This window comes from Bufo gargarizans, chromosome 11, assembly GCF_014858855.1.
Source record: "Bufo gargarizans isolate SCDJY-AF-19 chromosome 11, ASM1485885v1, whole genome shotgun sequence".
Taxonomy (NCBI): domain Eukaryota; kingdom Metazoa; phylum Chordata; class Amphibia; order Anura; family Bufonidae; genus Bufo; species Bufo gargarizans.
This window is the reverse complement of record NC_058090.1, coordinates 197,013-222,882: the sequence shown is the minus strand read 5'-3', so window position 1 is coordinate 222,882 and position 25,870 is coordinate 197,013. Positions and strand designations below refer to the sequence as shown.

The 25,870-nt window shown below is 44.8% G+C and overlaps 1 protein-coding gene across 1 annotated transcript in view; it reads left to right on the top strand.

Moving 5' to 3' along the window:
- Positions 1–9,873: 9,873 nt before the first annotated feature.
- The window catches only part of RESF1 (retroelement silencing factor 1), a 40,961-nt gene continuing 24,964 nt past the window's right edge, over positions 9,874–25,870 (top strand). Inside the window, exon 1 of the mRNA XM_044271792.1 lies at positions 9,874–10,121. The gene's annotated coding sequence lies outside the window, so the exon portion shown is untranslated. The remainder of the gene's footprint in view (positions 10,122–25,870) is intronic.

The window sequence follows — 25,870 nt, the reverse complement described above, 5'->3', positions numbered from 1 at the left end:
AACTGTTAGAAGAGAATCAGTTTCTACATGTGGCTCACAGCTCAGCCTTGGCGGAAAACTTTGCGGCCCACAATGCTGCTTTAGACACCGCTTTTGGTCTGATAGAGAATCAAGAGAATAGGAGGCGCCGTAAAAATGTGAGGGTAAAAGGCTTACCGGAGACTGTCCCTCATGATGACCTACCAGCGGCCATATCGAATCTGTTTAGCATTATACTGGGTGCGGAGAGAGCTCAAGCTTTTACAATTGAGAGGGTTCATAGATCCCTGAGGCCACCTCCCAAAGAGGGAGAACCGCCAAGAGACGTGGTTTGCGGTCTGTTGAGTTATCTAGACACCGCAGCTATCCTGTAAGGAGCCAGAGATCTCCCTAACTTGTCCCATGATGGCCACCCAGTCTCCTTCTATCAAGACATCGCGCCATCCACGCTACAGAAAAGGCGGATTCTCAAACCCTTATGCAATCACCTCAGGTCGCTGAAATTTGCTTATCGCTGGCTGTTTCCCTTTGGCCTACAAAAGACCATAGCGGGCAAGCGGTGTGTCATCAAATCCCCAACTGCCCCCTCTGCCTAAAACGGCCGCCTGGTCTGAAGTTAGAAGAATCAAGCATCCAGGCCAGAGGAAACCACTGGGCTGACCTGCAGAACTGTCCTGGTGGACGTATGTACACCCTTCTTACTAGACCCATGGCTCCCAAGTTATATACTGGGTCTCCTGGACTCCTCTTTTCTTTCCAGCCGCACTACCCTCCAGTTCATATCTGTTGTTCCTTATGTTTGGGTAACTGCACCTGCCAACACCAGCCTCCGTTTAGGTAGCAGTTTCTATAATGACCTCAAAATCACCAAGTTATTATTTACTGTAGCACTGGGTCTGGGCTGTATAAAAGGGTCTTTTGTCTACAACCTGTTACATATGGGGCTGGTCTGTGGAACCAGGTTAGGAATGACTTGTCTAAGTCCTCCTGCTCTCACACTTTCCCCCCCTGATGCAATCGGTAGGGGGGCTTTATCTATGTCCATGTTCACATTTGTTTTTTGCATGTATATTGCGTTTTTTTAATGGTTTGTATTGTACATTTACTCTCCTCATATAAGTATAGCCAGACATCAGGGGTCGCTAGATACAATGAGATTAGAAAATCAGTTTGTATATGGCTGACATCACGTTCACCTCATTCAATGTAAAGTGAATGAACACCCCCCAGAAAAGGTCGCAAATCCTTACTATGCTTATGAAATCAGGAGCAGGGATATGCTTCCTACAGGAGACACACTTGCGGGGTGATAGAATTCCTAAATTCCCACAGAGGCAATATTCACAATGGTTTCATAGGACCTATATTTCCTCCTCCAGGGGAGTAAGTATAGGCGTAGGCAAAAACATCCCATTCACTTCTACAACTGTCATACCTGATGCTGAAGGGCGATACCTATTTGTTAAAGGTACACTTGGTAATCTTAAACTCACCCTAGCTTGCCTTTACACCCCTAATAAAGGCCAGGCAAAGTGGATTAAGAACACCCTTATCAAGCTTAGGCAACTAGCGTAAGGTGTCATCATGGTGGGGGGCGACCTTAACATTGCCTTAAACCCTCTCTTGGATTCCTCCACGGGTAGCTCTGTACACTCTCAGAAATCCCTTGGTAGGATACACAAATTCCTTAATGAAATGCGTCTGACGGACTATTGGAGACTCCTCAACCCGTCCTCCAGGGATTATTCATTGAAGTCTCTAGCTCACTCCTCGTTCCAGAGGTTAGATTACATTCCAGTTCCGACTAGTCTAGCAGGTGCACTTAAGAAGGTAGATATAGGTGCAATAACTGTGTCGGACCATGCACCGATTTCTGCTACAGTCTCCTTCAAAGAACTACCTGAGTGGGAGTGGGTCTGGAGACTGAATGAAACGTTGCTTGATAGACCATCAGATGTCACCACTATTTCTCAAAAACTAAACAATTACTTTAAAGAGAATCCTCCAGGGGATACATCAGTGTCAAACACCTGGGAGGCCCACAAGACCTTCATAAGGGGGGAACTCATAAGCCTAGGGGTAAGACTCCAAAGGGAACTGTCACAGACAGGGTGTACAGGGAACAAGGCAAAGCAACAAGCATAAATGACTCGCTGGATCCAAAAGCTAAGGAACAAAAGGGAGACCCCTGCAGAAGACCTGGCACTTTCCCTGGCTGCTCAGCCTATGCAAAGATCCGAATGGTGGAAGTTTGCATATCCACGTACCTTGACTATATAATCCCTGAGCACCCTACAATAGTGAGGGGACACGACCACCGGCTCCCTACACAAGATACGGAGGGAGTCAGGGTCACCTGGGATCCAGCAAACAGAAAATAACAGATAAATGTTCAAACACTTAGCTTTGTAGCAGACAGGAGAACAAGACCAGCATGCACACACACTCCAGGAAGAAGTATAAGCCGCCCAGAAAAGCATTCTGGGGAGGAATTTAAAGGGACGCAATTAGTCCAACACATGACAGCTGAGAGAAGCTAACGAGATGAGCAACTGAACAGCACAACAAGAGAACTCAAGAAGGAGGTTCTGAAAGGCCTCTGTCAGAGCTTCTCAGCTGTCTGGTTGTGACAGGAACGCCAAAAGATTCTAGACCCTCTCATAGCACAAATATCCACTATTGAAAAGACCCAGAAACTGACCCATTTCACCCAAGCTCAGAGAGATCTGGTGTCCCTGCGTCAACAACTGAAGGACCTCTTGAATGTCCAATATGCTAAACAATACCAGTATGCCAAATATAAGTTTTACACATATGGGGATAGAGGCAACAAAATGATGTCTCATCTGATTAAAAAACACAGGGAATCGGGGTATATACATTTCATTACAACTAGCTCAGGCAGCAAGACGGTAGAAACAAAAGAAATTGCCAAAGAGTTTGCGACCTTTTATAGCCAACTTTATAACTTATCCGATAACACAGTAGTTGAAGGAGACCAACCTAAATCGGCTGCTATAAACAAGTTTTTGGCCAAACTCACGTTACCCAGTCTATCATATGAAGCATGAACACAACTAATGTCACCGATATTGGAGGAGGAAATTTTTTGAAACCCTGAAATCTATGCCTCTGGGGAAGGCCCCAGGTCCTGATGGCCTCCCCATAGGCTACTACAAAAAAATTCTCCCCAATTATGATTCCCAAATTGACAGCCTGGTGCAACGCACTCCTTTTAGGAGATACGCTCCCCAAGCAAGCTCTCAAGGCCACAATAACCATTTTGCTAAATGATTAGAAAGACTCTAGTTTATGTGCTTCATACCGTCCCATATCCTTGATAAACGTGGATGTTAAGATCTGGGCAAAGGTGTTAGCTAGTAGACAGTCCTCTAGTTCCTGGCCTGGTTCACCCTGAACCGACCGGGTTTGTTAAAGGTAGGGATGGTAACCACAACTCCATACAGCTCATAGATGCCATAAAGCACGCAGTGTCAAAAAAAATAGCTTTGGTCTTACTCAGCACTGATGCTGAGAAGGCCTTTGATAGAGTGAGCTGGGCTTACCTCCAATCTGTCTTACTTCATTTTGGAATACCGAACAAATTTGCACAAGCAATAATGTCCCTTTACAAGCACCCTAGTGCCAGGATCAGGGTTAATGGCACCCTGTCTGCTCCCTTTGAGATTTTGAATGGGACCAGACAGGGGTGCCCTCTGTTTCCAACCTTATTCATATTAGTCATGGAAACGTTACTCCAAGCCATAAGAGAACATGAGCATATACAAGGATTACAGGTTGGAGGAGTATGCCATCAAAATGCTGCATTTGCTGTTGACTTGCTAATCCTCATCACTAATCCTGACACAGCATTCCCACATATATTGGGATTATTCAAAGAGTTTGGGGCTGCCTCCAACTTCAAAGTGAACTACACTAAGCATTCAATATATCAGCGCCTTCAGAGTTAATCAGTAAACTAAAAAAGACACTTCCTTTTCAATGGCAGCCGTCCAAATTGAAATACTTAGGTATATACTTGACCAGGGACATTTCAGATCTGTATGGGGTGAATTACACCCCTTTGATGGGGGACATCAAAAGGAGGCTGTCATCTCTCTTAATACCCTATGTCTCCTGGATGTTTTTTTTTAACCCCAGTAAGCAAAAAGCTGTATTTCTGGCCAAAATACGACACTCACTTATGCACGTCTAATCCCAGACGTGCACTATATGAAACAGATGTTTTTTTTTCGCCCCAGTATGAGAAAGCCGTATTTCTGGCCTAAATTTCACAGTCACAGCGATAATCCTAGATGTGCACTATATGAAAAAAAGTTTTTTTTTTAACCCCAGTGTCTCAAAGCAGTATTTCTGGACTTGCAGACATGCAGATAGCCTGTGCTGGTGCACTATAGTTGCATAAAATGGCTGCCGATTACGTATTGATATTGACTAACTGAAGGAAAAAAAAAAATTCTCAGATTCCCCACCCACACCACCAAGAGTGAGATGAGGATTAAACATTTTTCTTTTGTTTTCATCTTGACGTTGAACATAAGGACATTTGTTAACAAAATGTCCCCTTTTTCCACAGAAAAAGCAGAGTCCCTTCTTAAAGGGAGTCTTTCACCTAAAATGACCATTATACACCACAAACATCATGATATCCATTACATTCCCCATATTATAATCGTACCTTTCATATTGCTGTCTGTCGCCTATTCTCTCTTAAGAGCACTTTTATTCCATATGCTAATCAGGTTCTGAAGGTGCCCAGGGGCGGCGTTTATGCGGCCGGTGCCCAGGCTCCACGGCGCTGTTCAAATCAAACCCCTCCCCTTTCACCCTTCTGGCCCACCCTCGGTTCTTCAGATACCATCCTCTAGTCAATGACAAATCCGGCGCCTGCGCCTGCGCACTCCATTACTCACTAGGGCAGAGGCAGCAGAGCGTTTAATGCGCATGCGCCGGCCCGTACATCCCGATATTTTGGCAGTTTACTTCCGCCGGCTAGATCGGGATGTACGGGCCGGCGCATGCGCATTAAACGCTCTGCTGCCTCTGCCCTAGGGAGTAATGGAGTGCGCAGGCGCCGGATTTGTCATTGACTGGAGGATGGTATCTGAAGAACCGAGGGCGGGCCAGAGGGGTGAAAGGGGAGGGGTTTGATTTGAACAGCGCCGTGGAGCCTGGGCACCGGCCGCATAAACGCCGCCCCTGGGCACCTTCAGAACCTGATTAGCATATGGAATAAAAGTGTTTTTAAGAGAGAATAGGCGACGGACAGCAATATGAAAGGTAAGATTATAATATGGGGAATGTAATGGATATCATGATGTTTGTGGTGTATAATGGTCATTTTAGGTGAAAGACTCTCTTTAAGCCTAAAGTTTTTATCACCAGGTCCAGGTGTAGCTCCCCCCAACTGCATTGGTTCGTCACCAGACATGAACTAAAGTGTCTCTCTACCCAAAGTATCGGAGGAGGCTGACACCTTATATGATAGTATGTCATGAGAGTGAGGAACCTTAGATATCTCCCTCAGGCGTCTATCAATACGTATAGCAAGGGACATAGCCGCTTCCAATGACTCGGGATATTCGAGAAACGCCAACGCGTTCTTCAGGCTCTCGGATAACCCTTGACAGAATTAACTACAGAGAGCTGAATCATTCCACTCTGTATCTGTAGCCCATCTCCTAAATTCAGAGCAATAGGTCTCCACAGAACGTCCTCCCTGCCGTAAGCCACGCAACTTGGTCTCGGCCAGGGATATTCGATCTGGGTCATCATAGATAAGCCCTAGAGCTCTGAAAAATTCATCTACCGACCGGAGGGACTGTGATCCGGTCGGCAACGAAAAAGCCCAGGACTAAGCGTCACCTTTAAGTAACGAAATGATTATAACCCACTCTTTGACTCTCGTCCCCAGAAGAGTTAGGACATAGTTTAAAATATAATTTGCACGACTCCCTGAACCAAATAAAATTGTCACTTCACCCGGAAAATCTATCCGGGAGAGCGACCTTAGGGTCCATTCACACGTCCGTATGTGTTTTGCGGATCTGCAAAACACAGACACCGGCAATGTGTGTTCCGCATTTTGCGGACCGCACATCGCCGGCACTCTAATAGAAAATGCCTTTTCTTGTCTGCAATTGTGGACAAGAATAGGACATGTTCTATTTTTTTGCGGATACGCAAATGCGGATAGCACTATCCGGCCCCATTGAAAATGAATGGGTCTGCACCTGTTCCGCAAAATTGCGGAACAAATGCGGACCCATTTTGCGGACGTGTGCATGGACCCTGAGGTTCAGGATAGGCCTGGTTCCCGCTGCCGGAACCAGCTGCCTGTGGTCTCTGGATCTGTGAGACGGTCGTGCGGAGGTTAGCTACCTCCAAAGACAGCCCCTGCAGTTTTTTGACCAGTGCAGAAATAGTATCCATCGCCTCACCGACTGCGGCTGATAATGTCACAATGTAAAGGGAGGTACATAGAATGACAACGGTCGCCACCTAGGAGACCCTAAACCTAGCCCTGACTGCTGTCAGTATGAATAGACCCTGAAGGTTGGAATATACATAAGCCGTAAACCTAGGCCCTAGTAACCCTGAATAGCCCTAGGAGTAGTGACCGGGTCTGAGACCACTGGTTTCTTCCCAGATGAATGAACCAGCGTCTCCCTGAGGCCTAGGAAACAACAAGCAAATGGTAACAAAATACAAAGGGAAGTACCCTTATCTTCTATAGAAAATGGATGAGCAGGAACTCAGATGAGGACCACACACCAGCTCTTCCAACTCAAGGCAGATAATATCAACTGCATTGTATGAAGTGTGAGTCCAGACTAAATAGAGGAGCAGTAATGACCACAAGCTACACCTGAAACAAGAGGTGTGGTCATTACCAACAACACTGCAACAAGTGAAAACAGAAAGGCTGTCAGATGACCTAACATGCAGCCAGTCTCTCAGATCTTCTAACCTGTGTTACAGGAGGGACCGTGACAGTCACTGAGGAAGTTTCAGAGAACTTCCCTTATTGCTTAACTCAGCACCCCCATACAATCTGCATCTTTTAACTCTTTATAACACTATTCAGTGGCTTACCAAGGGGGGGGGCGGGCCGCCCCGGGTGCCACTCACAAGGGGGGTGCCTGACGGAGTCACCCGTCCCCGGCTCCATCCACTGCTGCGACGCGAAGGATTATTGCGGCGGCGGGCGGCGCGCAACATGTCGTGACGACGTCACGACGCTGACGTCGCGCCACCGCCTTCACGGATCAGAAGAAGGATCTCCATTATACCAGCGGTCGGACGGCCAGACGGCGGGCATCATCAAAATAAATGTGAGAGAGACGACGAGTAAAGTAAATAATTGTGTAATTAAGGGGAGGTGTACCGTGTAATTAAGGTGGGGAGGGAGGGGGTGTAATTAAGGGGGGGTGTTATTAAGGGGAGAAGAGAGGGTGTAATTAAGGGGGGTGCAGGATTTGTTCATTTTATTGATGGGGATTTGGATTTTTTTTCTTTTTGGTGCAGATGGAAAGTGATTTTTTTTAAGGGGGTGCAGGTTTTTATTTTATTAACCACCTCCGGACCGCCTAACGCAGATGTGCGGTCCGGAGGTGGCAGCGCTGCGCAAAGCGACGCATTTACGCGTCATCTCGCGAGACGCGAGATTTCCTGTGAACGCGCACACACAGGCGCGCGCGCTCACAGGAATGGAAGGTAAGCGTTAGCGAGTGGATCTCCAGCCTGCCAGCGGCGATCGCTCGCTGGCAGGCTGGAGATGTGATTTTTTTAACCCCTAACAGGTATATTAGACGCTGTTTTGATAACAGCGTCTAATATACCTGCTACCTGGTCCTCTGGTGTCCCTTTTGTTTGTATCGACCACCAGAGGACACAGGTAGCTGTGTAAAGTACCACAAAACACCACTACACTACACTACACCCCCCCCTGTCACTTATTAACCCCTTTTGAACCACTGATCACCCCATATAGACTCCCTGATCACCCCCCTGTCATTGATCACCCCCCTGTCATTGATCACCCCCCTGTAAGGCTCCATTCAGAGGTCCGTATGATTTTTACGGATCCACTGATACATGGATCGGATTCGCAAAACACATGCGGACGTCTGAATGGAGCCTTACAGGGGGGTGATCAATGACAGGGGGGTGATCACCCATATAGACTCCCTGATCACCTCCGTCATTGATCACCCCCCTGTAAGGCTCCATTCAGATGTCCGTATGATTTTTACTGATCCACTGATACATGGATCGGATCCGCAAAACACATGCGGACGTCTGAATGGAGCCTTACAGGGGGGTGATCAATGATGGAGGTGATCAGGGAGTCTATATGGGTTATCAAATATTGAGGAAGGGTAGTTGAGCGGCACTCCTTTAGATAGTCGGCGGTGCTCAGTGGTAAGGGTGCATAACTTGATATCAAAGAACCACGACACTCAATAGCTGCTTATGAATCAGTTGTTTTATTTTTATTTTTCTTTATATATCTTTTTTCATTTTTATATATCCATCCAAAAATTAGTAAGCCACTGGCCAATATGGGTTATCACCCCTCTGTCATTGATCACCCCCCTGTAAGGCTCCATTCAGACGTCCGCATGTGTTTTGCGGATCCAAAAATTTGTAATAAATATTATTGAAAACATTGAAAAAAGTTTGTGCATGTTTTCTTAACTTTCTTGGGGGGGGGGGGGGGTGCCAAACAAAGGGTTCGCCCCGGGTGCCAAATGCTCTAGGTACGCCCCTGACACTATAAACATAATTTTTCCGACACTGGGGTACGGCACATTCACCGTCTTAGTTAAAAACGGATAGCACATTGAAGAAAGGGGCCTCTGTCACACAACATTTTTTTTTATTTGTGTTAAATGCATCCATTTTAATTCATCAGCATTAGAAAAACAGATACATAGGCTTCTATAGAAAAACATAAGCCAAAGCTGTATTTGTTTTGTGTTTTTTTGCGTTCCTGTCCACTTTAGTCCTCATGCACATGACCATGGTTTGGGTCCACATCTAATCCGCATTTTTTGCGGATTGGATACGGACCCATTCACTTCAATAAGTGCTGTCCGCATCCGCACGTCCGTTCTGTGGCCCCGCAGAAAAAAAAAAAAAAAAAAAAGAACATGTCCTATTAACAGACAAGGATAGGACTGCTCTATTGAGGGACGGACGTTGCGTTCCACAAAATACAGCATGCACACAGCCGCCGTCCGTGTTTTGCAGAGCCGCAATTTGCAGACTGAAAAACGGACACCGTCTTGTACATGTGGCTTTAAGGGAAAATACAGATGTCTGCACTATTCCATCCTTTGAGAAAAAAAAACGGATGCAGCACTTTCCATCTCAACCTTGTACGAAAATCAATTTAAAGTACTAGGTGGATCCGCTAAACGGATTGCATACGGATCTCTTAAAAAAATCTCCCCACTGACAAGAACCTTTTCCAAAAATGGTCAAAAATTCAAGCTATGAGTGAACCACCAGTATAGGGTTCCAGGAATAAACTCTGTCACGCAGTTTCTATTAATAACCAGCAGGTGTCTCTCTTGAGTCTCCAAAGACCTTTGCCCGCAGTGGTCTGTGTGGTAAATCAGGGCACGCGCATTACATAACGCATCGGTCATATTACAGAAGCAAAAGTAATATTCTCTAATATCTGATGTCATCTATCATATTGCGATTCAACGTAACGCTAATTTCCCGTCCCACTGCGCACTTCACGTAGGCATCCAGCCACGCCCGCCGTGCGTTCTCAGCTGGCACGCCCTCTCCGCTCTGTGATTGGACGCGCGTTGTTTGGGCTACGCCTTTCTTTTCAATGTTGTGGACAGGTAGCGCACATAGCGGGGCGGAGGCTGCGGTATCGCTGAGCAGCGGACAATCGTGTAAGTGCTGCACGCCGGGCGTCCGGTCTGGATGACCCTTCCGGGGACCCGTTGTTTTCGGACTTCTTTGTGCTGAACTTCATGTTGCTTCTTCAGTGGTCACTTCCTGTGGAGTTTGTTGCTGCTCGCACTTTGTGGGCGCTCCGCGGACTTCTCATGTAGCGCTCGCTCTCCATTTGAAGAGGAGTTTTGTCGGGATTTCCTGTAAGTTCTTTTATACCTCTTTCACTCATTTTTAAATCTGTATTTTAACCCTTGTGCTCGGGTGCATCGCACTCCTGGGAGAGCCTTCCCCCTCTACATATTGGCTATACAGCTTTTCTATTAGTTGTGTAGATTGCAGCCTTTATCTTACTGTTCATCCTGATCCTCCAGGTGCATTCCGGCAAAGTCCTAGCAGTGAAGCCAATTGAATGGGTGCATGTGCTGTTTTAATGTCACTGTTGGGGGTCACCCTGTCTCCTTGCTGTTAATACTTGTGGGATTTGCATCTCTGGTACTATTGTTCCTTAAAATAATGTTCACAACCCCCTTGGTAAATGTCTAGACCAAAAATGTGAGTCCACGATAGCTTAGGAGCTGCTCAGTACAGGGTTAATATGCACGAGACCACGCAAAGGACAGGGAAACGGCTTATTAGCTTTCTATACTACAGCAGCTTCTGCAGAACATCTTTGCTAGACGAGCTACTGAGGTTGAATTGCTTGTGACCACCGCTGATCTACTTCTGTGCTCAGCTCTGGTCCCTAGAGCAGCCTTTCGCTCTGCAGCCAGGATCAGCGGTAGCTCCACTCCTGGCTGTTAACCCTGTGATTGCTGCATGATCATAGGGGGATTTCCCAGTGATCTGATCGGAGGCTGGGGTTATAATAGAGAGAGCACAATGTATTGAAGTACCAGAGTAAGCTAATATGTTAAAAGCATAAAATAATCCGTGAGACTATATTTAAAGGAATAAAAAAAAAAAATATATATATATATATATATGTATATATATATTTTTTTTTTTTTCCATGGACTACATCTTATGTATACTTTGCATAAAAGCTAAAAATTACACATGACCAAAATAACCAGAACAACTCATTTAACTGGTTACTAGTTTGAAATATGTACAGTATAAACAATAAACAAAAAAAACTGTCAAATCACTTTCTCTAGATTCGCGACTCCAAAAAAAAAAAGATTAATTTTGAAGTAGTAACATGAAGATGGTCATGTCGGCTTAAACATGGAAATGGGAATAATTAGCTGGTCATTAAGGGGTTAAAGGGCTTAACTATCAAGGAATCTCCATAGGTTCAACCGCTGAAACCCCTGACGATCAGCTGCAGAATCCCCTACAGTGGCCACTACAGGAGGAGCATGGTATTGCCGGTCACCCATTCAAATGTATAAGCAACCATCTAGTGCCTGGTCGAATTGAGTCCTCCAGAGGAGAAGCCACTCTTTGACCAGCCTTTTATACTTGTCCTTTTTGGTTTATCCATTGCCATTCGTGTGTGTGTGTAGAATATGAATATTTCCAAGTATCCTACATGTTATCAGTTACCTCAAACCAAAAACATGCTGATTTGGATAGGTTTTTAATGGGGTCAGGCTGACTTGCCAATATTGACCCTTGATAAGCTTATCTTCAGTCAAGCTGACTTTTTTTTTTTTGTAGGCATGTTTGTCCTTTTTTTTTATAAAAGCTGAAAAACACGAGATTTAAAGGGGTTGCCCAAGTTATGAAAAAAAAAATATAGCACTGTAAATCTGATGGGCAGCAATGTATAATCAAGTTTTAGGCAAAAATATCTTTCCTCATTTCCCTGGTTTTCTTCTGGCCCTTTGTTTATCTGCAATAACACTTTCTGCCCCTGCTCTGCTAAGGGAGTGAATACAAGTGCTGCTCTAAGTGACATGTCTGCCTGCTGGGAGACTCGGCAGCATGTTGTATGATTACAAGTCCCAGCTGTACAATGGCACTGCTGCTGATACACAAAGGATCTTCCCCCTACCTGTTCTTGTGCAATGCTCTGTCGGCTCCTGTGCCCAGCATTTGTCTCCTCACTGCCTGCAGCTACTCAGTAAAGTCTTCAGCCCTGAGTTTGTGCAGCTGAAGGGGTTAATGTTTTTCCTCAATCCAAGGAAAGCAATAAGCAGCAGCTGGCAGTGCAGGGGGGCGTGGCCAGCACAGTGACTCTGCTCTCTCAGAGCTGGGAGAGAAGCTGACATCGCAGGTCATCTGAGAAAGGAGCAACTGGTGATAAAGTGAATTGTAAAGTCCTTACATTAGCCTAGTTGGAAACGTACAAAGAACAAAAAAATAACAGACATGGTGTCTAAGCATGAACAAGGGCCATTGTATGGATTTTTTGACATTGTTTTAACAATTTTCTTTTGTTTCTTATTGCTCGGCCCTGGATTTTAAAGTGTTAAGGCTAGGGCTACACGACGACGTGTCGTGCGACACATAAAGCACAACTAAACTGCAACCCGTGCTGCGCGACATTGATGTCGCACCAATGCCACATAACCGTTATTATAATGATAGTCTATGGTGTCGCACTGCGACATGCGACATACTGCGATGCGACAGTCGCAGAAAAATCCATTTGAAATTGATTTTTTGCGACCGTCGTGTCGCAATGCAACAATATAGACTATCATTATAAAAATTGTACGACAAAATGTCCAGCGACACATGTCTTTGTGTAGCCCTAGCCTAAAGGCTTCAGGTTTCAGCTTAGGAAGAACATTTTTGCCTAAACTACTCCCCCAAGGTTTCCGGCTGAGGCCCCGTCTCCTGTTCTCAATTACTTGTAGGACATTCCTTAAGAGTTAGTTGGAATAGACAGTCCTATTTCCATTGATTTGGTTTGTGAAATTATTGTAGTCTTGTTCTGATAATTTTGATATTTAGATATGATTTTAGTTTTGTTTCCCAGCACTGCCCTAGAAATATGTTTTAGCAGTGTCCGTGTTCTGTTTAGGGCAGTAGCCTGCATCCACAGGGTTACTTTTACTAAATAAATATATATAAAGGAGCCTGAAGATGATGGAGAAAATTACTGTAAAGTTTTTGTCCGGGCCTTCCCCCTAGCCCTGAAGAGAGAGAATCTAAAAATAAAAAGTCTGTTAACATTTTTATCTCCTTTATCGTTTCCTCTACTGGTTCGGTGGAGCAGACAGTTTAGTTCTATAAGCCTTTGAGTTGTCTTGGAGGCATTTGCTTCCACTTGAATTTTCATACATGATTTGAAGCTTACAATTTTTCTTTTGTTCATCGGAACAAAGGGTGTTGTACTTCTTCGTGTTCCTCGTGACGGCGCCGCAGGCAAATTGAACTCTTGTCTAGATTTCATCATAGTTCACAGCTGAGCATGGAGGACAGATAGAAGTATCATTATGGAACCTTATTAACTAAAATTATCGTCCAAAGTGGGCAGCCTCTTTAGTTTATATTAAGACAACAATGTTTGTAGAAATTGGAGAAAAATCCCCTGTCCCATAACTGACAGACTTCTGGCATGTCTACAATTTCTTAGTCTGGAGAAAACCTATTGGGGGGTGATATTGTCTGTTTCCAACTTTAAAAGGGGTTTCTGAGATTTAAATACTGATCAGTTGGGGTCCGATACCCACGACTCCTGCTGATCAGCTGTTTGAGAAGGCCATGGTCTTCTTCTCCCTGCTTAACAAGTACATTGTACAGCGGCTATGCTTGGTATCACAACTTGGCCCCATTCACTTCTATAGGACTTAGCTGCTCCTAGTCCATGTGAACAATGAACGTGTTGTCACTCTGCAAAGGGAAAGCGGCAAGAAGACCACAGCGCTACTGACTTTTCAAACAGCTGATTGGTTGTTGGTGTCGGACCTCCCACTGATCAGATACTGATCACTTATCCAGAGGATTGGTCATCAGTATTTAAAGGGTTTCTACCACTTGGATTTCACATAATTAGGTGTCAGACACTAGCGCTCCGCTAGTGTCTGCTCTGCCAAACTATCCTGCTATAATAGATTTTGGGGCAGCCGTTTACCTAAAAAAAATAACTTTTATTAATATGCTAATGACCCTCTAGGTGCTATGGGGGCGTCATTAGCACCTAGAGGATCGGTCTACCTTCTCAAGATGCCGCCGCTCAGCGCCTCCCTCCAGCCCGCCCATCTGCTTCGGAATGCATCAAACGGACGACTTCACGCGCATGCGCCGTGCGCGGCTGTATTCGGTGCATGCGCAGTGAATGTCCGACCGCTTCCCTGCTCAGACATCTCCACTGCGCCTGCGCCGATGACGTCATCGGCGCAGTGGAGATGTCTGAGCAGGGAAGCGGTCGGACATTCACTGCGCATGCGCCGAATACAGCCGCGCACGGCGCATGCGCGTGAAGTCGTCCGTTTGATGCATTCCGAAGCAGATGGGCGGGCTGGAGGGAGGCGCTGAGCGGCGGCATCTTGAGAAGGTAGACCGATCCTCTAGGTGCTAATGACGCCCCCATAGCACCTAGAGGGTCATTAGCATATTAATAAAAGTTCTTTTTTTAGGTAAACGGCTGCCCCAAAATCTATTATAGCAGGATAGTTTGGCAGAGCAGACACTAGCGGAGCGCTAGTGTCTGACACCTAATTATGTGAAATCCAAGTGGTAGAAACCCTTTAAGTCTTGGGGAAAAAAAAAACTATAATTTGACATGTTCTCAGGGCAAGGAATGCAGTATACTTGCCAGATGAATCCCCTGCTTCTTTTACTGCCACACTCTGGTCCTCCCCTCCCCATTGGTTGGCCATCTTAGATATCCTGTTGAGGTTTCTCTGCCCCTTTATCTTTTGTCTGGGCCAGGAGGAAAAAAAGGTGGTCATGGTCTGGTGTTTTTGTTAGACCACCGCTGGATGAGCCCTGAAGGAATGGCAATGTGGCCTTGTTTGGAGGGAAGGAGGAGAAATCTCTGCAGTTTCTGAAACATTTTTGTTGGTCTCCCAAGGACTGGGCTACATGGAGACATTGCATATGTCATTGTGGTTGTATTGCAGTTTAGGGCAACTTTGATACAAGTTGCTATTAGTCCAACCCTGTTGGATTTCTAGTTTCAAGTTGCAAACACTTTGCAAGATTATAATTTTTTTATTGCAGCATTAAAATGGTTAGACTTTTGTGAGACTTTGTTGTGCAGCACCTCGCCGTTTAGCCCTAGCTTAAAGTATAACTGTCTTATTATTTTTTGGAGTATTGGATTGTGGTGATATCTCCTTGGTGGCCCCATTTCAACTTTTCACTATGTATTCAATTACCAATTCCACATTTTTGTTCCCTGTACTGCCTACTTTTACCTATGCTTAAAATGGGTTGCTATGCAGGGTCCGTCTGTGTTGAAGGACGTGGAAGCAGGCTGCGTGCAAGGTCACATTACTGACAGCCAGGGACTGTAAGTAAATGATTAAAGCCAGGTCCTCCCCAGCAGCTGATAACATTGCCTGGGCTGTGTGCACTTCTCCCTGTCCCTGCGTGCAAGGTCACATTACTGACAGCCAGGGACTGTAAGTAAATGATTAAAGCCAGGTCCTCCCCAGCAGCTGATAACATTGCCTGGGCTGTGTGCACTTCTCCCTGTCCCTGCGTGCAAGGTCACATTACTGACAGCCAGGGACTGTAAGTAAATGATTAAAGCCAGGTCCTCCCCAGCAGCTGATAACAGTGCCTGGGCTGTGTGCACTTCTCCCTGTCCCTGCGCTTGGCAGACGCTCCCTCACTCAGCAGAGCTGGAGAAGTAGAGTTGAAGCAGCGCAGAACAGGGAAGGAAGGGAGATCTGCCGTCTGCTCAGTGTATGAGGCTAGGACTACACGACGACATTTGTCGCGCAACATTTTGTTGCACTAATGTTGCGCGATAATTTTTATAATGGCAGTCTATGGTGTCGCACTGCAACATGCTGCGACGCAACAGTCGCAGAAAATCCATTCGAGATGGATTTTTCTGCGACTGTTACGTCACAGCATGTTGCATGTTGCAGTGCGACACCATAGACTGCCATTAGTGCAACAAAATGTTGCGCGACAAATGTCGTCGTGTAGACCTAGCCTGAATGAAAGCAACATGTGGTAAGAGGACCCCTTTGTGCTGCAGGAGATTAACCCTTTAGGGGGAGGGCTGTGGTTACTGACACTTTTGGGGGGCTATTGTTACTGGCTAGTGCGGGCAGGCGGGATTAGCCTCAGGGTGAGGGCAGTGGCGGCCATCTTAACTGAATAGTGAAATTGCAGTTTTATACAGACTGGTTGCTAAGGGTTGAATCTTATTAAATATGGGGTAAGTCTGTCTAATAGTAACTGATTCTGGAATATCATGTTATTAGTAACTACATATGAAAATTGAAATTGGGGTCTAAGTGGGACAGTTATCCTTTTAAAGCGCTGTATTAAGCTGAAGACTGTGGTGTCTGACTGTGCTCTACAAATTATAAGAACCAGGTAACAATTGTTGACTGTTAACATTTTGTGCTTTTGCATTTTGTTTTTATTAGAACACTGAAACAAATGCCAGATTTTTTGGCAAACTGGTTCTACAGGCTTAGGCCGCCGAATGCAGTGAGTGGTCCGTGGTATCCCGGCCTGGCATCCTGCTGACACGGGTGTATTACTGTAGTGCAGCGGCAGCATGAAGCGCACTGCATCATGGCAACCAATGACGCCATGCGCTCCTGCTGTCAGCAGGATACCACGGGCCACTCGTCTCAGTGTTCCACGGCCGTGTGCATTCAGCCTTAAGAAGTCATTATTTTATCTTTTAAGATCCATCTTTTAACCCCTAAAGCAGATGGTGGCTCCGTTCAGTACAGTGCCGTCTGCATTATAATGTTAAAAAATTTCTAAGTGTCAAAGTAGCCTCAGACAGATCCGTCCAGACTTTCAATGTAAAGTCAATGGGGGACGGATCCGTTTGAAGATTGAGCCATAGTGTGTCATCTTCAAACGGATCCGTCCCCATTGACTTACCTTGTAAGTCTGGACGGATCCGCACGGCCAGGCGGACACCCGAACGCTGCAAGCAGCGTTCAGGTGTCCGCCTGCTGAGCGGAGCGGAGGCTGAGCGCTGCCAGACTGATGCATTCTGAGCGGATCCGCATCCACTCAGAATGCATTAGGGCAGTGCGGATGCGTTCGGGTCCGCTTGTGAGAGCCTTCAAACGGAGCTCACAAGCGGACAGCCGAACGCTAGTGTGAAAGTAGCCTTACTACGATACATCGTATCAGTGTCAATCTTCAGTGTTCCATGAAATAAATAAATAAAAATATATATCTATCTCGCATAGATAATATCTTCGTTTTGCAGTCAAAACCTCTTTCTGCAGAGCAAGGTTGCAGCTCTTGTAAGCTTAGCTTTAGCTCATACATCTGCACGTTATTGTGGACTAGCTGTCATGGTGGATTTGATTTAAATCACTAGTTAGTAGGGCTTGATTTAAATCAGTTTTCTACATAAAGACTAATTCTTGCTGGTATAACTTATAATATGCAAGTAGATGACAATTTTTAGAAAAACAACTTTTCATATTAGTTTAGGTTGATTCTGTATTCATAGGTTTATAGAAGTTAGGATTAAGGTCTTTTTCTTAAAGGGGTTGTCAGTTATGAAAAAATAACATGGCACTGAAAAGCTGATATATAACTGAGCTAAGCAAGTTTTATGCAAAAAAAATATATATTTCCTCATTTCCCTGGTTCTTTTCTGGCCCTTTGTTTACCTGAAATAAAAATCTCTGCCCCTCCCCCTGCTGTGCTAAAGGAGTGAATAAAAGAGCTGCCCTGAGTGACATGTCTGCCTGCTGGGAGACTCTGCAGCATGTTGTATGTGTAGGACTACAAGTCCCAGCAGTACAATGACACTGCTAAGGGAGTGGATACAAGAGCTGCCCTGAGTGCTGGGAGACTCTGCAGCATGTTGTATGTGTAGAACTACAAGTCCCAGCTGTATAATGACACTTCTAATACACACAGGATCTTCCCCCTACCTTCTTGTGCAACGCTCTCTCTAGTATATCAACTCCAGTGCCCAGTATTCTCTCTTCACTGTTGTGGAATCATATATCTAGTATCAAATGTATACTTTCTTGTATTATATCTAACAGTTTGCTTAACAAAATGGCCCCTGAAGTAGCAGCCAGCTCCCTTAATAATCCCTTACTAATCACTTTATGATATTGAAATTGCTGACATATTGCTGACATAATGCTGACTTTTGCTAAAGTATGGAGTGATAATGTGATACGTTATCATGGGACTTAGTAATGTGACAATTAGATCAAATTAGCCGAGTCATAAAGTTCCCCTTTTCCTGCTATAAAAAATCATGTAATCTGAATAATAAACGGAACATCTAGCATTGACTTCTCTGTGACAGTCTGTGTGTGATCTCTCGTGGCGTACGTATGCCTATCATTTCATACCATTCGGAGCAGTACATCAACCTTCCCTGACTATTGGGTCAGATCCAGAATCAGAGCCATATCAGTTGGCGCCCAAACGACGTGGGGCCTGAGGATTGGACCTCCTGCTGGCGTACCCCCAGAGACTGGACCCAGAGAGACAAGCCAACGGACACCGGGACCGCGGCCCGTAATAAGAGGTGAGAAAATATATTCATCTTACCTATCCTGTGTCCCTTGGCTTAGTCTATCCATATTTGTTCTAGGGAGGGGTGCACCGACAGTGAGGCATCCTCAGGGGCATGAAAGTAAGAACCCCATTGTATTGATAAGCTTGATGTATTGTGTTTTATTATTTTTTTGTGTATGGTTGGTTTCTCTGGGAGAAAGGAGAGGCATAGACTGACAGAACAATAGAAGTCTCCTAAAGTGCCTACATTGAGGGGTAACCCTGGTGTGTGACCCCAAGAAATAGTAGAAGGGAAGGAGACAGCTTGCTGATAACCCAGTGGTGTGTTAATCTCAAGCTCAAGGTGTTTGTTTGTCAGTGTCTGTGCTAATCCAACTATCAGAGACAGTAAGAGAAGGCTCCAGAACGTGTTGAAGGCTCCAGAACGTGGTGTTTTGAAAAAATGGGTAACCGAAATAGTGTCCCGAAGGGCTATTGTTCACCTGAACAGTACGTGGCGGACCGGAGAGGAAAAGGTTATGTTAAAGGACTAAGCAAGTTAGAAAAGAGTTATGATATTGCAAAAGGAGGTGTATTGTGTTCTGCTATATGGCAGACATTGTTGACTGAGAAGAGAGGCAAATTGAATGATGATAAGTTGATAGATACAGTTAGGGTATGGCTGGACTGTAGCAAAGAATTTGAACAGACAAAAGGAGAAGCAATGTTTGATGAAAAATCAGGACTTCATTACTATCGGCCTGGCCCAGTCTTAGTACAGGAACAGCCACCGCCCTATAATGGCGCAGCTGAAAGAAAAAGGGGAAGTTGGACTTGTACACATTGTGGTCAGCAGAACCCTGCCCCCCGTGATACGTGCTTAGCCTGTGGTGCTCCACGCCCACATAATCATGCTCTTTTAGCCCCCCAGCACGTCTCACCAGTCCCAGCAATGACGCCATCTTGTCCTCAGCCAACGCCCAAGGCTGGTCTTGTAATCTCCCCAAACCCTGCTCTTTCTGTCATGCCACAAGTCACTACTATATACCCACTTGTAAATCCTGACGGCACCTACATGCTACCCAGTCAGCCCATAGCTCCAGCTCATATAATGGTAGGAGGTAGTGGTGCTGTAGATCAGGAAGATGAGGATGGGGAGAAACAAAAGGAAGATGCAGGGGAAGACTCACAGCAGACAGTGGACTATGCACCTGGTGCTGCAGCACAAACCCCGGGATATCGCAGCCCACCGCACCTTGGACGATTTTCTGATATTACCCTAAGTAGCCAGCAGGGTGCAGCAAGAGCAGTGAATGAGTCCTTTCAAAACCAAATTACAGAGCTGCAAAGAGAGATCCATAACATAGGACAAGGAAATCTTGAAGCCTTAAGGGAAATATACTTGAACACTCGCCCAGTCGGGCCACCTAAGTATGTGTCCTTTACCCCCCAGCAGTGGTTCACCATAGTGAACCTCATGCCTGACCCAGATACTCACCCTATGCCCTTTTACAGAAAATTGGCACAAGTATATCAAACCTACGGGTGTACTTGGTCAGACTTGCAAAGTATTGTACAAAATAAAACTGGTGAATTTTCTTCACTTATAATGGATCACATACGCCAACCAGAACTCCCTGGAGCAAATTATGACACTCGTGATTCAGAATCTGGCCGTGATTTCATTCAGCAATTATATAAGTGGGCGAAAGACAGACTAGCAGAGCAGTCCACAACCCTGCAGGACATGGTACAGGATAAAGCAGAGTCAGTAGAAAAGTTTGTACAAAGAGTTAAACAAAACTATAAAGATATGGGATTCAGTCCAAATGAACCTGTGCACCTAAGACTCCTAGCACGGTCATTTGTAGATGGCCTTAGGCCAGATCTGAACAAAGCTCTTGTAACCTGTCGCCCAGAATGGAAATCATTAACATTAGAAATCTTAGAACAAGTTGCAAAAGGGCTGGAGAGTAGTACAAAGAAATCCCGCATATCAGTCATGGCAGTCATGACGGGAGAAGGAAGAGAGGAAAGACCCCCGCCCCATGTCTGTTATGGGTGCGGCAAACCAGGGCACATTAAGAGAAACTGTCGCTCCAAACATCTGTGGCCAGCAGATCAGAGCCAAAGAGGAACTCCTCCTCCATGGCCAGCTCCATCCCACTAGGACGTTGGGAGGGGACACCCCGTGTATGGCAGTCTCTGCCCCTCCTGCAGGCCCTGCCCCTCGAATCACCCTCGATGTGGCAGGGAAGGAACTCTCATTCCTTGTAGACACTGGTGCAGCCCGCAGTGTGTTATGTGAGACCGCCATACTCCCTTCCTGGCTCACAGATATGCATTTACCCTGCTCTGGTTTAGAAGGGGTCACCCAGCACAACCCTGTTACTAAGCCTCTCTTGATTACTCCCTCCACTAAGTCCCAAAGCCAATCTCCACAGTTACATCTGCCCACTGGAGTAATGTCACAATTTGTTGTAAGCCAGACATGTCCTTATAACCTATTAGGCTCAGATTTTCTTCAGAAAATACGGGCCAACATCCAGTTCAAGGAAAATGGTAGTTGTTTTAGGTACGGCGTTGAGTCCTGAAGAAACCTGCCTCCTAATGGCATTAAAATCCCAGTCACTTGAATCACATGAACAAGGGGATTCGCTGCAAAGCATTTTGCACCTCATCCCTGATACCCTTTGGACCAAAGGTCCCCAAGACATTGGGCGTCTCAAAGTCCCTGTGCAGCTGAAGGGGTTAAGAATCCTAGCAGAGAGTAGCCAGCACAGTGACCTCTTGTAAACGACCTTTATCAGAGCAGGGAGAGCAGGGAGAGAAGCTGACATCACAGGTCATGTGACCCTCAGTGAAATCTGAGAAACCAGCCACTGGAGATAAAGTGAGTGAATTGGAAAGCTGTTACATTTGTTTAGTTAGGAACATAGAACAAAAAAATAACTCGGATAACCCCTTAAGGCTACTTTCACACTAGCGTTCATAGGTCCGTTCGTGAGCTCCGTTTGAAGGGGCTCACGAGCGGACCCGAACGCCTCCGTCCAGCCCTGATGCAGTCTGAATGGAGCGGATCCGCTCAGACTGCATCAGTCTGGCGGCGTTCAGCCTCCGCTCCGCTCGCCTCCGCACGGCCGGGGCGGACAGCGTTCAGCTGTCCGCCTGGCCGTGCGGAGGCGAGCGGATCCGTTCAGACTTACAATGTAAGTCAATGGGAACGGATCCGCTTGAAGATGTCACCATATGGCTCAATCTTCAAGCGGATCCGTCCCCCATTGACTTTACATTGAAAGTCTGAACGGATCCGCGCAGGCTACTTTCACACTTAGAATTTTTTCTAAGTTATTAATGCAGACGGATCCGTACTGAACGGAGCCTCCGTCTGCATTAATATGATCGGATCCGTTCAGAACTGATCCGATCGAACGCTAGTGTGAAAGTAGCCTAACTCTGTTCATGTTATAACATTTTTGCTGTGAAGAGGCATGTGATCTCTGCTGAGTCACATTCAGTTTTGAAAAGTGCAAAAGTAAACCAAGCATCTGTGATATCTAATAGGCAGAGAAACTGCCCAATAATCTTACAAAAACCTCTGGAAGAGCATGACATTGTGAATGGATTAAAAAATTAAACATATAGCCTTATTCTACATAATTAAAAAAACAAATCTTTATTTCATAATGGAATAACCTTTTGGATGGTAATATATTTTCCTCAAAAAGCATTTTATATACCAAAAATCTGATTTGAAAAAAAATCCCTTTTTTTTTAAATCTTTTTATCCACCCTGCTAGCTGTTTCCCTTCTTGCAAAGTATGTAGGTTAACTCCTTTTTAATAAAAAATAAATCTGAACTGATCCCTGATTAAGAATCCATGATAATAAATAAAAAATTATTAATACTTTCTACCCTGGAGGTGGTTTCTTTTTGTTTTATGCTCCCTACCTTCCCAGAGCCATAACTTATTTTTTTATTATTATTATTATTTTGCAGTTCACATAGCCATATGGGTTTTACTTTTTTTTTTTTTTATTTGACATTCAATTTGAGATGAAACTGATCAGTTACTTTCATTCTACAGATCAGTACAAATCTGGCGATACACTTTTTTTTACTGATAAAAGAAAAACCTTAATTTAATTTTTTTTTTTCTTTTCACTGATAACATTCTGGAGTGTGTACAACTCTTTGATCACTTTTATTTTAATTATTTGTGGGAAATGTAGCGACCAAAAATGGTGAATTGGCCATTTTTGGATTTTTTTTTTTTTTTCTTGTTTTGCCATATGGCGATAAGATTTTTATAGTATGGGCATTTTCACATGTGGCGAAACCCATGATTTCATTTTTATTTATTTTGAATATATTTTTTTTTTTTTTTTTTTTTTTTAAACTTAGTTGTTTTTATACTTTTCTTTTATAATGGTCATTACATTGCTGTTCTCATAGACTCCAATGCATTAGCTACATTGCTACAGACGGGCCTAGCAGCGGGTGCCATCTTTAAAGACCAGGCCAGCACCATACTTAAAACTTGATGTTTAACTAAGCTAGAGCTTCTGTGCTCCTGGATTTTCCAGGGCTTAGATATTTATGGCCTATCCCCTGGAGATGTCACGAATATCAGATCGCAGGTGGTTGCCCAAAACAGCTGGTTAGTCAGTTTTCTTGGTGTTTGGACCCACACCGATCTTATAACTCTTGAGGATATGTCACCTCTCTTAATATGTATATTTTCGAAAATACTTGCATTCCCCATGCAATAAAAACTGCAGAGCATTTCTTATAACACTCTCTATTCTTCTATATCCCTAAGTGTTTCGGGAAGTTCCAACTATACCCTCACTCCTGGAAGTTGTATTAGAGCAGGCATCCTCAAACTGCAGCCCTCCAGCTGTTGTAAAACTACAACTCCCACAATGCCCTGCTGTAGGCTGATACCTGTAGGCTATTCGGGCATGCTGGGAGTTGTAGTTTTGCAACAGCTGGAGGGCTGCAGTTTGAGGATGCCTGTATTAGAGGCTAGTGATGAAGATGCAATGAACACAGGCTAACACAACCTTAAAGGGGTTTTCTCAACAGTCAACACGCAGGTTTATACTTACCTGCTCCCGGCGCCGTCCTTGTTTCGGCACTCGGCGGGCTCCATCTTCATTGATGTCTTCTCCCGGCCGCGCGCTGTACTGAATGCGCACGCTGAGTCCGCGCATGCGCCCTGGTGACTTCTTCCTGGCCAGTGGAGCACTGAAAATATGTATAGTTTGCTACAATATAGCAGAAATGAGCCAATTGGGATGTTTCTAAAGTCCACAGTAAAATAGAAAAAAACCCAGAAATGTCAAAAAACAGAAGTGATTACAATGATGGATAACTTATAGATGTTCTTACGGTCTTCTTCCTTCGCTTGTAACCTAGAAGGGTCTAGAATTCTTAGCTAGACTTCTGGCCAAGCATCAGCCAAGGGATACTGTACTTGGACGCAAAGCTTCAGTCTGCCCGCGGGGGATTCTCAACTAGATGGTACCTATAGTACCTCTTTTATACTGATTATCATGAATGCCCACCATGGCTTAATTACTTACACATATGGTAGCGAATATAGTTTCCTCTAAAGCCTACATCCATACTCTTCCTGGGATTGTGCTGATTAGTGGTTCTCTCGATTGATCTAGCTATATGGAGTGCTAATTGAAGGGTTAAATAGAATAAGCTATATGATCTGTATGAATGACAGGATGTTGGGTGACATACTAGAGGGTGAATGTATTTACATTAGCCTTATTTCCATATAAGGAATTGTATATGTGAACCAGATCTGTTTCCTGTATGTATAAGAAGCCGTATTCTCAAGATAAAATCAGAGCGGTTTCTAGTGAGGCCTCACTTGGAGTATTGTGCTCAGTGCTGGAGACCCTTTCTCCAAAGTATCACTATCCTTCTGGAGAGAGTTCAGAGAAGAGCTACTAAACTGGTACATGGATTGCAGGATAAAACTTACCAGGAAAGATTAAAGGACCTTAACATGTATAGCTTGGAAGAAGGACGAGACAGAGGGGATATGATAGAAACTTTTACCTTGTCGATTCCCTTTATGTATTTAAAAGAGGAGAGAATATTTAAAAGAAGAAAAATGACTACAAGAGGACATAGTTTTAAATTAGAGGGACAAAGGTTTAATAGTAATATCAGGAAGTATTAGGCTACTTTCACACTTGTGTTCGGAGCTCCGCTTGTGAGTTCCGTTTGAAGGCTCACAAGCGGCCCCGAACGCATCCGTCCAGCCCTAATGCATTGAGTGGATGCGGATCCGCTCAGAATGCATCAGTCTGGCACCGTTTGGGTGTCCGCCTGGCCGTGCGGAGGCAAACGGATCCGTCCAGACTTACAATGTAAGTCAATGGGGACGGATCTGTTTGAATTTGACACTATATGGCTCAATTTTCAAACGGATCCTTCCCCCATTGACTTTCAATGTAAAGTCTGGACGGATCCGTCTGAAGCTACTTTTACACTTAGCAGTTTTTCTACAATATAATGCAGACGGATCCGTTCTGAACGGATCCTATCGTCTGCATTATATAAGTGGATCCGTCTGGGCAGACCCCAGACGGATCCGCTCTAAACGCAAGTGTGAAAGTAGCCTAACTTTTTACTGAGAGAGTAGTGGATGCATGGAATAGCCTTCCTGCAGAAGTGGTAGCTGTAAATACAATGGAGGAGTATGCATGGGATAGGCATAAGGCTATCCTTCATATAAGATAGGGCCAGGGGCTATCCATAGTATTCAGTATATTGGGCAGACTAGATGGGCCAAATGGTTCTGATCTGCCGACACATTCTATGTTTAGTGTGTGTCATTGACATACCTCTCCAGGCGCCTGTCATTGGGGATGAAGGAGGAATCGGGGTGCATACAGAAGCAGATCCCTTTCACTAATATATGCCCCACTGCAGTGTGTTCTCCCCATTGCCTTGATTTACAATAAATGACCTTTCACTTTCTCTCTAAAAGACCCCTTGTGTATAATATCATTCCCTGAAATGAATTGTCTTCCCTTCTGCCTGTCTGTTACCATACTTAAACTCCATTGAGTGACACCAAAAGTAACTTAAGAGGTTTCTTTCACCTGAAAAATGGGTATTAAGTTGGCTGACATTAGCGACGTGCCATGCTATATTAGTGCCATCTCACTGCCTGAAGCCTTTATTGAGAAAAACAAACTTTTCTAATATGCTAATTAGCCTCTAGGAGCAGGGGTGATTTAGCCAAGTGTGTACCATTTAGATGTGGAGACTTACCACTGCTGTAGATGAAATGTTTGCAGTGGATTGGCTCGTGATTGAGAGCGCTGTATAAAACCTGGA